At 34.2% G+C, this 14,329-nt stretch overlaps 1 pseudogene; it reads left to right on the top strand.

The window, feature by feature from the left end:
• The first annotated feature begins 12,916 nt into the window (after positions 1–12,916).
• LOC133179557 (uncharacterized) lies at positions 12,917–13,723 on the top strand (annotated as a pseudogene).
• Positions 13,724–14,329: the final 606 nt, after the last annotated feature.

Here is a 14,329-nt window from a genome sequence, read left to right as displayed (position 1 = left end):
CACTTTTGTCAATCACTGCAGCTGCTGCCGCTTTGTTTTTATCTTTTGAACCATCTGTATAAATATCGACTGAAGAGTTCTTAGAATGTTTTATTTCGGTAAATTTCTGTTTAAAAACAAGAGGATTTGTCTCTGATTTCTTAAATTCAGTTAAAGATGTATCTATAGTTGGTTTTATTAATTTCCATGGTGGTATTTCAGAATAATTTGAGGGTTTTATTACATCCAAAGGTATTTCAGAATCTCTTACGTGTTTTTTAGATCTTAGTCCTAAAGGTTTAATACATGATTTACTTTTTTCATATAAATCTTCATATTGCGGATGAAAAACACAATTATAAGCGGGATTTTCAGTATTTGCTTTTAATTTCGGAATGTATTGTAAGGTGAGTTTAATCCTTCTCAAGTCGAGAGGTGGCTCATTTGCTTCAACTTCTAAGCTGTCTATAGGAGAAGTACGAAAGGCTCCTACACACAGTCGAAGGCCTTGATGGTGGATTGCATCAAGTGTTTTTATATAAGAAGTCCTTGCTGATCCATATACATTACAGCCATAGTCTAATTTAGATCTTACAAGAGAGCGATAGAGTTTAAGGAGAGTATTTCTGTCTGCCCCCCACTTTGAATTTGCGATAACTTTAATTACATCTAGTGCTTTTGTACATTTTTCTTTTAGCATTTTAATATGTGATACAAAAGAGAGTTTACTATCAAAGATAACACCTAAAAATTTAAATTCTTTAACAACTTTAATGGGGTTTCCATAAAGCTGTAAATGCGGGTCATCATGGGTTTTCCGTTTGGTGCAAAAATGCACGCAAGCGGTTTTACTTTTTGAGAACTTAAAACCATTCATATCAGCCCAATTTTGAATTTTGTTTAGACTTTTCTGTAATTGTTGCTCAATAGAACTCATGTTTTTGGATTTATAACAAAGAACAAAATCATCAACATATAGACTTCCATGCATATCATTTTCTAATATTTCCGCTAAACTATTTATTTTTATACTGAATAATGTAATCGATAGAATACTCCCTTGTGGTACTCCCATTTCTTGTTCAAAATTGTTCGAAAAAGTAGATCCTATGCGTACTTTAAAATGTCTATCATTCAGAAAATTCTTGATAAAATTAGGTAAAAGCCCTTTTAGGCCTATATTATGAAGATCTTTCAAAATGCCATATCTCCATGTTGTATCGTATGCCTTTTCTAAATCAAAAAATATAGATACGGCATGCTCCTTTTTAATAAAGGCATTTCGAATATAAGTTTCCAGTCTTACCAGCTGGTCAATAGTACTTCGGTTTTTTCAAAAAACCGCATTGTATATTTGTAAGAATATTATTGGTTTCAAGAAACCATATTAAACGTTCATTAATCATCCGTTCCATGGTTTTACACAGACAGCTTGTTAAAGCAATTGGACGGTAATTATTAGGAGCTGTGTGGTCCTTTCCAAGTTTTGGTACTGGAATAATTGTTGCTTGTGTCCAGGAAGGTGGAAAATGACCACGTTCCCAGATCGTATTAAATATTTTCAGAAGACATTCTTTACTGATTTTAGGAAGATGTTTTATTATTTGATGATGGATTTGGTCCGGTCCTACCGCTGTATCATGAGCCTTTTCTGGAAATTTTTGCAGCTCATCAATCGTAAATGGTTCATTATAACATTCATTGTTTTCAGAACTAAAATCTAACGTTTCGCTTTCCTTTGAATCTTTATGTTTAATAAAATTAGGGTTTAGTTTGTCTGTCGAGGAATTTACAGCAATTGTATGAGCTATTTTATTTGATATTTCTTTTTTATCCGTAATAGTATGATTTCCAATTTTAAGGTGGTGATACTTTTCGGGACCTTTTCCTTTTATTTTTCTTATAGCATTCCAAATTTTGTGAATAGGTTTATTAGAATTAAGGCTGGAAACAAACTTTTTCCAAGATTTTCGTTTGCTAAAGTTAATAGTTCTACGTGTTTTTGCTCTAAATATTCGAACATTGTTTAGATTTATTGATGTTGGTGATTTGTTGAATTGTCGTTCTGCTTTTTTACGAGCTTTAATAGCGTCATTGCACTCTTCCGTAAACCATGTTTTTTTCATTTTAGGAGAATTAGTCGAGGTTTTAGGTATGCATTCATTTGCGAAATGTATGAGGATTTCAGTGAATTTTTGAATGGGATCAGAATGGTTTTCAAATTTTTCATCGGAAATATTTTGTATACACAAGTATTCAAATTGAGACCAATCAGCTTTATCTAGTTTCCAGTTTGGAACATAACTATTTTCGGAAGGTTCATTTACTTTGACAATAATTGGAAAATGATCACTTCCGCACAAATCGTCATGTACTGACCATTTAAGATCTAAAAGTAGTGAAGGATCTGCTAAACTGATATCTATTGAAGTATATGAACCATTGCCCGGATGCAGGTAAGTGTTTGAGCCGTCATTCAGGATACAAAGATTATGATGCGATATTGCATTTTCAAGTTTTTTACCTCTTTCTGATACTTTGTTACTGCCCCAAAGTGGATTATGAGCATTGAAGTCACCCATTAGAAGAAATGGAGCAGGAAGTTGTTGAATTAATTCTGTAAGTTCACGGGACTGTAGTTCGTAATTTGGAGGGATATATACAGAACATAAAGTAATAGTTTTTTCAAGGGAAATGCGTATAGCTACCGCCTGAAGATTGGTTTTCAAAGATAGTTGGCTATGAATATATTTATTGTGGATTGCTATAGTAGAACCACCCGATGCTCTTTCAGTTTGAGCATAATGGTTATACATACTATAATATTTGATATTTATTGTATCGGTTTCTTTCAAATGTGTCTCTTGTAAACATATGGCAACCGGGCAATGGTCCTGAATAAGTAAAGATAATTCATTAAAATTGACTCTAAAACCCCGACAATTCCATCGTATAATTGTAGGATGATTCATTTCTATTTATCATAAAGGGTTATAGGAGATATTCTCCCTTTATTTTTGGGGGGCGATGCACTACGGACTCGCGAGGAAGAATGGGATGGTGTAAAATCCATCTCCTCGAATACCCCAAATTTATTGTGTAGAGCAACGGGATCTTTTGTCCCTTTGGGCAGCCGATCAAACGATAGCTTCTGCGTATTTTTTGAGGGAGACTTATTTTGCCTCCCAGATTGTTTGGATGTACCTGCAGCTGCAGGTTTTGGTGCAGCGATAGCTGCTGGGCCTGCAGATGCAGGTTTTGAAACTGAATTGCCTTTGTCATTAGATGACGCGGTAACTTTGGTTGTGGAGGTCTGTTGAACAAAGTCGTTCTCACAGACCTGTGTTGACATATCTCTCAATGAGGATGACTTTACAACTGTTGAATATGATGGTAAATTCGGTTTAGGAACGCTGTACATGTTTACAAGTTTTTTGGCCTCTGGGTAAGGTATACCTTTTTCGGCTTTAACTTTTTGTATTTCTTTTTCTTTTTTCCAAATTGGACACTGTTTAGAAGACGCCATATGGTTTCCTTTGCAGTTTTTAAATCTTGGGTCCTTCTGGCAACTCTTTCCGTCATGCCCCTCCTCACCACACCTGAAACACGTATCAGAGCCTTTACAATTATTTTGTCCATGCCCAAATCGCTGGCACTTGAAACACCGCAGCGGATTTGGGACAAACATTTCAATTTTCATCTGGTACAACCCAACTTTGATGTTTGTTGGCAGTGTTGGCATGCCAAATGTAAGTAAGTAAGTATTTATTGGCTCAACATTTTCATTATGTTTTTTTGTAAATCGTTTCACAGAGACCACTCCCTGGGATTCCAATTCAGATTGTATTTCTTGCTCTGGAATTCCATCCAGGTCATGATCCCTGTCAAACAAAATATCCTTGCTTTGATTAAGTCCACTATGGACTTTTCCAAGAACAGGAATATCAGCTAGTTTTTTCAATGCTAACAAAGATGTCGAATGTTGTTTTTTGGTGACTTCAATGAGAAGAGCACCAGATTTCAATTTTTTCACTGATTTCGGTGTACCAATAATACCTTGTATCCCTTTTTGTATGACGAAAGGTGATACTTTTGTTAAAGGCTTTGAAAATTGATCAGATAGTTGTGCTTCAAGTGTGATGAAGCGAGGCCAGTGTTCCACAACCGAATTGATTTGTTCTTCATTAAATGAGATTTCTAGACCTGATGGGTAGCAACGTTTTTTGGAGGAAGCCATGGTTAGATAAAGTAGTTTCAGAATCCTTGCTCCCCGCCCGCCTCGGAGCGCCAACAAGGGCGATGTCAAATCAAACGGATATCCAGTAAGAATGACACCAAGAGGATACAAAGAAACTATACTCCAACAGAATATATCCGATTGACCCTAAGCCACCGCTTAATATGTATATCAACATGGAAACGTCGGCGTATTGGAAACTTGCAAAAGCAAGACAAGTTATTATAAAGGTATTGCAAATACATCAATACTAAGGCATGTTAGATAAAATCAGCTCGGCGTGACTAGCCGATTGATCAAGTCGGGCCAAACTTGACCTCCCGTCTAGATGAATATGGGGCCAAAGTGGAGTGTTGGTCTATCAGGTGCATTACACCCAGCACCTGCAGACCTCAGCCACCAGGATCCCCTTCTCCACCAACACGGGTCGCAACCCACGGCCAACAGGTTGCCCCATTTAGTCGCCTCATACGACATGCAAGGGGGTGCCAGGGACCTATTCTTATCACCCCGGGTCCCCACGGGGGGTCTAGCCTAGAAGAGTATAAATGAAAGTTATTCATAAAATTCATGTTACCGCACCTAATGACAAAACCATTAAAATGGACATGTAACAGTCTTTTAAAATGTGGATCTATATTGAAAAACGTAATTAACATACAGTAATTACAATAATTTACATCTTAAAAAATACCCCAACTTCCTCAGAAAACAAACTACGGAACGACTTTACTTTACCGGTCCCCGGAAAGAAACATTTCCTACTTCTTGATTTGTGAAGGATATCTAAAACACAGGAATTATTACAACTTTCATTGTATTCATGAAATAAACTGTAACATTTCATTTTTTATTGAAGGTTTAGATAGTATTAATCTTAAAGTTTTGTTTATTTTAATTTTTTTCATTTCCTTTTTTTCTGTTTTGAGTACAAGTTACTCTTTTTCTCCAAGCTCTGGCCATTTTCAGCAAATGTTTTGAAACACCTTGAATCTTAAGAGAATTTTGAAATTGTGCAATATTACTTTTTTGTCGTTATATTGCTTTTGTAAATATTTGTTATGATATAGAAGGTGATATATATAGAAACTCTGTAATGAAATCTTTTAGATTCCTATTAGCAGGAACCTGGTGGTAAATTCTTAAGGATTAGGATAGAATTCGACCAACTTATATTTTTCCACCTCATTTGTGCCTTCAAAATAAATGTTCTGCCTCAGGATTTCTGTTTCCTTTGGAATTTTGTTTTCCCCTCAAAATTGTTCAATACAGGAATGTTTATACCTTTATAGGTTAAGTGCCGAATTTTTTTAAGTTACAGTTCTTTACACATTAGATTCTTTTGCCATTGTCCGTTTCTGTGAGAACTTTGAATAATTGTGTTAATAATATTTAAGAAAAAATCTTAAGTGATTAAGTCCCAAAGCAGTCTCTGGTCCCCCTTATTTAGATGTTGTCATTTTATAATTTTTGCACTTAAGCAGACTTATTCATTAACACAAGTAGGAAACTTTCATAAAGATGATGATAATGATGATTATTGTTGTTTCATCCCTATTTCGACGGGTCGTATAAAGTAGTTCAAACGTTTTTAAACAAGTACTGGTTATTATTTTGATGCTCTTCAGGCACCTCATTATAACTGTAAAATTAACATACATTTTATATGTATCTCTCAAGGTAATGCAAAGTAAAATGATTAGGATGTTTGTAAAGCCACCAGTTATAGAGGAACTTGGGAGGATTTATTCCTTTGAGAGCAAGAAGAGGATTTTAGAAAAGGGGAATGTTGAGTATTTTTTTTTAATACTCAACATTATATTGAAATAAATATCGTGAAAGGTACAATAAGGATTTTTTGTAAGGAAATTAGGATTTTGATATTGGTGACTATATTTTATTTCTTTGAGTACATAATGATTCGAATCTTTTTGATACAAAGCATGTATAAATACCCTGAAGCAGCATCCTTCTGATAATATCAGAATTGTTATCATTCAAGCTTATTATAATTGTATCAATTTAAAGGGTTTTTATCACGTCTCAAAATTTTGTAATATGACAAAGTTTACAAGCTATTAAAATCATATATTGAAAAATCTTTGCTAGAAAATTAATATTTTTGATGTTTCAGCGATTCAAAGGTTGAATTTCTCATTATGCATATTTTGGTCGCCGATGTTACGCGCCATTGCTCTGACGTCATAGGTGTCAATCCTGGTCAAGCGAAGTACTTATTGTGTATACAAAAGGGCTCATTTGTTGTGTCTATTAAACCTGTTAGAAAATAATTAAGTGATAATTGGATAATTTACAGCTAGTAAGGTATAATTTATGGCATTAGGATGCACAAATTTGCACAAGAAAGGTTTAAGGAAGAATTTTTCCCCACATTTCCTGGACTGTTCGAGTGATGAAAGGGGGGCCTTTTTCTGCAAGTCGCTTATGCCGATCGATCAGGAATTATTTTTTCTGTCCTATGAAATATTTTAAGGAAAGATACCTTAAAAAAATAATAAATGACAAACACGCATTTTTTAAAAGTCGCACAGAATCTAGTAGGAATGTTGAAGAAGTATCATTTCTATTACATGATATTCACTACTGGAACAGATAGAAGATAAACAGGATTTATTTATATATAATTAATTAAAATAATAATGAAGGAAAATTTAAAATTCCCATATTTATAAATGTTTACGAAGTTAAACTCTAGTAATTTGTTCTATTTAGTCGAAGTCCCAAGTTGTCAACGGCTTCGTCTTCGGTGACCTCTCCAATTGTCGGCATATTTTCTGATTATTTCTCTCTGCTAGACGTTCATACATAAAAGATTGACCGTCCATAACCAAAGGAATATAGTCGATGTCAAAATTTCAACCGGGCATATTGGGTTTTCTATTTATTTAGCGTAAAAACCTATTCAATATATTTTTTTCTTACGATAAGCTTTACCAGTTCTATTGACCATTGACACCTATGACGTTTCAGTACCACGTGACCCCTATCTAATTAGTGGAGATTTTTACTCCGAGGACCCTATATTACGGGCGTTTTATCGTCAAATTACGGCTTTTTCCAACATTATTTCATAATTAAACGATAATTATATGTTTCAAGAATATAATAGCGTTTCATTTTTAAGAAATTTAGATACGTGATAAAAACCAGCGGGCTGTATATCAACAATACAACTAACAATATTTTACTTAACGAAATTCCAAGGGAAATAACACGTGAATTTCGACGAAGGTAAATCAATTTTGTAAAAACAAAGCGTCAAGACTTTACTCAGTCAACGAGGTTTTTAGTGTTATGTGAATTTTGTTTTACACCAAACTGGAAGCCAGCTGAATAAAGGATTAAACAGTCTCTAGGTATTGAGATAAAGAGGAGACGTCTGCTGCCTGATGCTGTTCAAACGGTTCATTTACCTAGTACAGGTCTTTTAATTTGTAGAGAAATATATCAGGATACATTAAAATAGAAAAAAAAAATTTTTTTTTGAAAATGATTTTTTTTTTACACCTGTAGGTTTTAAGAAGAAACAAACAACTCTTACCAAGATCAAGGATTGCGAGTCCCCGCAACCTTGGATCTAGTCCGAAATATCTGACGTTTTCCTGGCTTTTTTAATGATTTGATATTTTACGTACCAGGAAACGTCAGAACCGGCGCCATTACAAAAACTGGAAATTTTGCCGTCTCCAACCAGAGTTGATTTTCGATACTTGCGATCCGAAGAAAATGCCAAACTCACAATTTATCAATAGCACAATGCTTCTAGTACTTACCGATATCTATGAAAAGAAAACATCACTCCACATTTGACACAGGACTTGCAAGATTTTAAAATGTACGAATTGAAAACAAATCTCGACAGTCAGGTAAAATGTTTTCATCGGATTATATATTAAAGAAACTGTTGATGTATTGTGATCGGGCGCGGAATGCTCATAATTTTGTTATGTTTAAAAAACGCCATGCTTGAATAAACGTTGTGTCAACCTCAGAGATGTTTCATCAAGTATAAGCCCTGTTAGGCATATCAACATGGTGGCAGCGGTGGGATCTTGTTGTTAATGTTACCGGTCGTCCCTGAAATTGATGTTCCGTGAACTCTTGGAAGTTTTTAGTGTCAAACTTTGAATTTTGTTGTAAACACGTGCTCTGTATACAACCGCCATGTTGGATTCAGAATTGATACTCAGTAGCCTTAGATTTTTATTCGGAATGGGTGATCAGGAACAAGCTGTAGGACCTGTGCAGGTGTACAAGTGTCCGTTTAGATTACCTCCCCAACCTGAGTTATCCTCTGGAAATGAGAACTACAAAAAGTGGAAAAGACAAGTTGAAGTTTACATGTCCGCGTCAGGAGGAATCGACAAGAGTAAAGAGGTACAAGTAGCAATTATTTTGAGTTGTAGTGGACCTCATGTAGTCGAGATATATGACCAATTTCAGTGGGAATACGAATCTCATAAGAATGACCCTGCTAAGTTATATGAGAAGCTACAAGCTTATTGTAATCCTCGTTCCAATGAAGTGTTAGAGTCTCACAGATTCTGGAAGTTACCTTATCAGGAACCTTTTGACAAATTCCTTACAGAATTAAGGACAGTGCAGCATCGTGTAATTTCATTGAACAGGAGAGGATGATGCGTGACAAGATTGTATTTACAGCCATGGGTAAGCTACAAGAACTACTGTTATGAGAAGACAAACTGACTTTGAACAGAGCAATTCAGATATGTAGGGCTTTTGAACAGTCAAAATACATGTGAAAGAGCTTCGAGAAAACATTACTTCATCGAGCTAAGTGAATAAACTATCTACAAACAAAAGACAGAAAAACTTCAAGCTCTAAGTGACACATAAATAGAAAAGTGATTCACAGCCTTCGAGCAAGGAAAAGAAAGAGTGTGATTTCTGTGGTTATAAACATGAACTTGGTAAATCAAATTGTCCGGCATGGGCAAGAGATGTGACAAGTGCAACGGACGAAATCATTTTAAGCCCAGATATAAGAAAATACTTGCTGTAGGTGAAGACAGTGAAGATAGTTGGTTCCTTGCGTTGCACTTCACGAAGTATAATGTCATACACAGCTGGTGTTACCCGAAAATGCGATCTAAATAATGCTGCATCAAACAATGGCACAATATTTTCGGCATAGTTGGTTATCCTTGGTGATGCACAACTCGGTTATGATTCAGCAAGGCAGCAATTGTTAAATTTCTCGCAAGGTATACTGTCATGTCATTGTCATTTTCGTCCAAAAAGTATTGCATCAAAATAACTTCCATATTGCGAGTACAGACTCTGCTGCAAAACGCGTTTATCTGGAGAGTTGCGTGCGCATGAATTGTTTACGTCCTGTTATAACTAGAGTCAAGACTAGAGTTTCCAGATAAAAACGCTCTATGTGACACTGTACATGAAGCATAAAATAAATATGCATATAAGGATAACAACAAGCTTCATCATCAAATGTCAGAAGAGTTCTTAAAACTGAGAAAATCAGAGTTGGATTGAGAACAAATTTGGGGGGGGGGGGTTAAATTCAATGACTCAATCATAGACAACTGATCAACATTTAAAAAGGAGGAATTTATCATCGTTAGTTGTATGAGATTAAGTAAGAATAAAATTTGCTTTTCACAGATTGTTAAATTTAGTACTTTAGTTATTTTTTTAGAAAGAATTAAAATTAATGTTGGGGAAAATTATAACTTAATTAAAGCAGAACATGCAGATAAATTTAAATATGCTTGAAAACTTTAAATCTCCTCATTTCATCCAATTTCTTACTGAAATTTAAACAGAAATAAGTAATAAAAACTTCAGAATTTTTTTTTTCAGAGTTTGAATAAATGAACTATATATACAAATCACACATTTTAAAATTCAATTTATAAGTTGTATTACTTGTACATATTCTTTAAGTTAATAGTACAAAGAGGTTTATTAATACTTTTTGGGGCATAAATTATATCTCATTCTGAATAGACACATTTTGATCATGTAATATAAGTCCAAAGCTTCACCGATACAGGTAGTAAACTGTAACAGTTGTAACTCATGTTAATATTAAAGCTTTGATTCTGTGAAATTAGCAACATTAGAAATTTTTACCCCTTTTCAAATAAATTTAGAAAAGAAAACATTTGATTGAAATTTTCACCATTGAATGCAAATATATTTTGGATATATATATAGCATAATTTTAAGCCAATATAGTACATGTACTGCCAATCAGTGTAAACACATTAAACACTATATGAACTCATGGATAGAGTGTGTGTTGGTGGAGGGGGTGCTAGTGTCAATCTGTCTGACTCTATGCACAACATTTGCCAAAATATACGAGGTCCCAGTTCCTTTTTACAGATTGTTCCATTTTTATGCATTGTGATAAAACGCCGCTTAATGATAGAAATATTATTAAGCGTTGCAATTGCAATGCTTAATGCCATAAATTATTGCATTATAGTTGTCATTCTCAACCGCTGATGCTAAAGCGCCGCTTAATGAAAGAATTATATCATTAAGCGGTTGAGAATGTCAACTATTAATGCAATAATTTATGACATTAAGCGTTGCATTGCATTAGCAGTTAATACAATGCATATGTTAATGTCAATTTCATTATATTTGCTTTTGCCATTTTAAGGTTCATAAACCCGCTGCTTACTCATATAAAATGCTGCTTTAACTCTAATGATATTTCAAAAGAAATGTATTTTACAAATAAAACAAAAACAAAAACAGTTATAATATAGCTTGCGGGGCAAAATTAGACAAAAAAGACGCTTCAACTTGGCAAATTTATAAAAGAATAATAGAAATTTATGGCATGAAGAGTTATCTCTCTTATCAGAGTAACGATGAACCTTAATGTACATAAATTTATTTCAATGATTTAAGTTTACCAAAAGCTTACTAAAGCATTTAACACATTTGACTAATTTAGGACTGTCTAGATATCTAGGCATTTTCCACAATTAAAGCTCATCTGCCATGCCCATGAGGATAAATATTATAAATACCAACAGAAATGTGACATTGCTATGATCTTAACCATGGCTTACATACCTTGAGTCTAAATCTGTTAATATATCACTTAAAAAAAAGAAACATACCAGAAATGCATCTGAGGTGTGTCATATTAATTGTTTGCTATATGGATGATATGTCTTACAGATTTATGGATAGTGAAGATTTTGCAAATGAGAAGACAACGCAAGTAAAGAGGAGATCAAGAAGAAGAAGAGATCTGAAAAGAAAAAGAAGACAAGAGCTGAAAAACCAATCTTCTGTACCAGAAGAGGCAGAGGATCCATCATCATCTGATGAATCTCTTGGAACATTTTGAGAGAAATACGAAAGGGAAAGAGAAGGAAAGAAAGGTGCAATATGCATTTGAGTTTTAATCTATGAAGCCAAGTAGAAAGAAATATACTTTTTTCACATAATTTAGACGCATATATATTTGCTAATTTTCAAATTAAATATTTTGAGCAAAATGTGATATAAATTTTGATTATCTGATTCACTGATTTTACAAATATACAAAACAAAATTGCATGTAAAAGATCTTGCAAAATCATCTTCTCAAGAACTACTGGGCCAGAAAAGCTGAAACATACGTGGAAGCATCCTGGGGTAGAGTAGTTTCTTAATTATTAAAATCAAAACCCCCGGGGGTAGGGAGGGGGGCACAGTAGGGAATCCAAGTTTCACATTGAAATATATAGAGAACAAAATCTTTAAAAATCTTCTTCTCAAGAACCACTGGGCCAGAATAGCTGAAACTTATGTGGAAGGTTCCTTGGATAGTGTAGATTCCAAATTGTTAAAATCATGATATCCAGGGGTAGGGCGGGGCCACAATAGGGAATCTATTTTTTACATTGAAATATATACGAAAAATCCTTACAGATCTCCTTTTCAAGAACCACTGGGCCAGATATGCTGAAATTTATGTGGAAGCATCCTGCAGTAGTGAAGATTACAAATTATTAAAATCATGACCCCTGGGGGTAAAACAACACAAAATACTACTACTACCATTTCCTATAGAAATGAACCATAGTACAAAGTATTTAATTTGAAGCAGACTATTGCTGGAACTCTTCAGCATCGGAGGTTTAAACGAATAGCTTATTGCTGTGAAAAATCAACAACTTTATATTCTGATGGATTTAAACCTTTCTGAGGTAAGAAATGAAAGTTTAATGGTGATAGGGAATTAAAACGATGTCCAAAGCAAAAAGTTGAAGCAGACAGCTAATTCATTTCACTCCGTATTAATCGAAACAAGCGGTCGAAGTCCGGGCACGAAACCTCGAATGAGATTATGTGACACTGGTCTGAGATCCGTAGAGACACCAGACCAAAATTTTTAGTCTCTACGGATCTCGCTGAGATTATGTTTCAGTGCATGAAATGAAGAATTATTATAGACACAATTTTACTTTCAAATTATTTTTTTCATTTCCATAGTCACAAATCCATATGTACATACAAAAGCAAAACCAACTGCTTCATCTTCAACAGATTTGTTTGATGACCCCCTTATGAAAAACTTAAAATCTTATATTGTGACAAGGAACAAGTTGAAGAATTTTTGTGGGATGTCTGCAGTCAAAACACCTGACAGAAACAGACAGAAACCATGAATATGTATAAATTATTTTAAAATTATTGTTTAGGTGGCAAACAGTTTTTTTTCATTTCAGATATGGCCTTATCATTCATTATTGTGCTGATCAAATCAATTTTTTATCTTGGCTCTTTTTCTTCATCATTTTTGCTGCTCTTTACAAAATTTTTCCATCAACATTGTATCAGGCAAATAGTTCAGTACATTTTAAAAAAGATAATTTCAAGAAATATGTTGTATGTCCAAAATGTTTTTCTCTGTATGATTTTTCCCAATGTTTACAAATTATTGAGGGTAAAAATGTGTCAAAAACTGTAAGAATGTTGTCCAACCAAACCATAAATTAGCCAATTTCAGAAAGCCCTGTGGAGAAATTTTTCTTAAATCTGTAACAGTAAATGGAAAGATAACTTTTGTTGCTAAAAAAAACATACTGTTATAAAAGTGTTAAAGACAGTATCCACAGGCTTGTAAGAAGGAAAGGTTTTGAAAACTTGTGTGAAAAGTGGCGTCATCAAACTTACACTGATGATGTGTGAAGTGATGTTTATCATGGAAATGTTTGGAAAGAATTCAATGGTGTGAAGTTTAATTTTTTTACAGAACCAAATAATTTTGGACTTATGTTAAATGTTGATTGGTTTCAACCTTTTAAGTATTCAAATTACTCAGTAGGTGCTATATATTTGTCAATGTTAAATTTGCCACGAGAAGAAAGATTCAAAAGAAACAACATTATTTTGGTAGGATTAATATCCGACTGTACAACTGAACCCCCAACAAATACATTTTTACAACCTCTTGTAGATGAATTGCAGAAGCATGGGAGGGGTACCATTTAGATAGTTATACATCTCCTTCAGATTCTGTTATTTTTAGGTTGGCACTTCTGTGTGTGGGTTGTGATGTTCCAGCAAGCAGAAAGCTTTGTGGCTTTTTAGGTCACTCTGCTACTATGGGATGTAACAAGTGCATGAAGCGTTTTGAAGGAGTTACTGGTCAGAAAAATAATGGGGGGGGGGGGTTAATGTGAGGGAATGGGTTGAACGTGATAAAGATTCTCATATGAAGATGGTGAAGGAAATTGGAGTCAAAAACCAAAAAAAATAAGAGCTAGAAAAAAAGTATGGAGTCAAATATTCTGTACTCTTGGAGCTAGAGTACTTTGATCCTATTCATATGACAATCATTGACCCAATGCATAATTTGTTTTTAGGAACAGCAAAACGTATGATGACCCTATGGAAAGATAAAAAAGTACTCTTGCCCGATCATTTTGAAAAAATACAAGAAAAGATTTCAGGTGTGTATCGTCCATCAGATATAGGAAAGTTGCCCAAAATAATTGCATCTAGCTATGGTTCATTCAATGCTGATCAGTGGAAATACTGGACGATGTTTTCAGTGTATGCACTTACGGATTTCCTTTCTGATGGTCATTTTGATTA

Source organism: Saccostrea echinata, unplaced genomic scaffold (assembly GCF_033153115.1).
Source record: "Saccostrea echinata isolate AGI-Se365-2 ecotype Australia unplaced genomic scaffold, CSIRO_AGI_Sech_v1 ptg000005l, whole genome shotgun sequence".
In the NCBI taxonomy this organism is placed as follows: Eukaryota; Metazoa; Mollusca; class Bivalvia; order Ostreida; family Ostreidae; genus Saccostrea; species Saccostrea echinata.
Note: the sequence above shows the minus strand (reverse complement) of the source record. Positions and strands in the feature narration are given on the sequence as shown.